Raw genomic sequence first — 1,256 nt, 5'->3', positions numbered from 1 at the left:
GGCCACGGGCTCTGTTTGGGGGGCACCCACCTGGGGGCCGGGGGCGCCCAGGCCTCCCCCGCCCGAGTGCTGGCGCCGGGGGCGTCCCTCCCTCCCAATCTCACCCCACAACTCCGCTCCCTGGGCTCCCTCACCCCGACTTCCTCCTCCTGGTAATCTGCGAGTCCTGCTTTAATCTTGGGGACGGGCACTAACTCCAGGTCACTCGGACCCCACGCCCAGCACGTAGTAGGCGCCCAGGAATAAACGTGGAGGGACTCCAGGTGGCATCGCGGAGGGAGACCGCCGGGGAGCCCCGCTCGGCGCCTGGACGCGCGGCGCCCCCGGGAGCGCGGCTGGGCTCCGGCGGCTTTGTCTCGGCGAAGTCTCCCGCGGAGTCCGTCCGCGAACCTCTCATCCCGGGAAGAATTTGACCCTAAGGACGCGGCTAGAGGCACGGCTGCCCCCGCTTTGGCAGCTGCTTCGGCTCGGTCTCGGAATAAGAAATAACAATTACATCACGAGGCCCCGGCGGCAGCGCTGCGGAGCCTCTGTGTTTCCTGCAGCCTAATCTGGCCGAACCCGCCTCTAATTCGGGGGGATATGGATTGGTGAAGAGAGAAAGTGGAGGGAGGAGAGAGTCCTAGGAAACCATAATTTCTCCGTTCTTATGTTTGCTGTTATAAAACCTTATCCTCAACACTCCCCAAACGGCTCACTAGATTTATTAACGCCCCTTCAATACTTCCCCAGATATCAGGTTGCTTTTCGACCCTGGCATCTAGCATTTAGTAACTCGCCATGAAAAAGACTACCCGAGGAAATGAGTGCCATTGCTGAAATTGCGCTTAATACAAAAACGTCAAAGTGCAGCTTAGCCTCGCCTTAGCTTTGAAACGGCATGCCTGTGTTCAATAGAACACTTATTACACGAAGCAAATGAGCGATGAGGCACTCCATTCTTGCATGTAGGTTTTCATATCCTTTTTAATTCTATTCTTTGAAAAGAGTTGCTAGTGACTTTTAAAAAAATTATACAAGTCCTAAAACAGTATTCTATGCCTGTTATATAATGGCTGTGTTGCGCATTTAAAATTTCATTTAACCTTTAAAAATGTGAATGAGAGTTTTGGACTAACTTCATAATCTTAAAAGTGAAAGCAATTTTTAAAATTAATACTTAATAAATCCAGCACCGAGCACAGTGCTGGGCACATGATAGGACTATTTTGCTTAATGGTAATTGTGCATTTTAGAACAATTATTTTACATGAACC

At 51.3% G+C, this 1,256-nt stretch overlaps 1 protein-coding gene across 1 annotated transcript in view; it reads right to left on the bottom strand.

Annotated features, from left to right (window-relative positions):
* Positions 1 to 642, bottom strand: part of NRIP1 (nuclear receptor interacting protein 1) — a 107,739-nt gene extending 107,097 nt beyond the window's left edge. The window contains exon 1 of the mRNA XM_006096322.3: positions 135 to 642. The gene's annotated coding sequence lies outside the window, so the exon portion shown is untranslated. The remainder of the gene's footprint in view (positions 1 to 134) is intronic.
* Positions 643 to 1,256: the final 614 nt, after the last annotated feature.

The sequence above is a fragment of the Myotis lucifugus genome, unplaced genomic scaffold (genome assembly GCF_000147115.1).
Source record: "Myotis lucifugus unplaced genomic scaffold, Myoluc2.0 scaffold_175, whole genome shotgun sequence".
In the NCBI taxonomy this organism is placed as follows: domain Eukaryota; kingdom Metazoa; phylum Chordata; class Mammalia; order Chiroptera; family Vespertilionidae; genus Myotis; species Myotis lucifugus.
The sequence above is the reverse complement of the archived record's forward strand: the minus strand, read 5'-3'. Positions and strand labels throughout refer to the sequence as shown.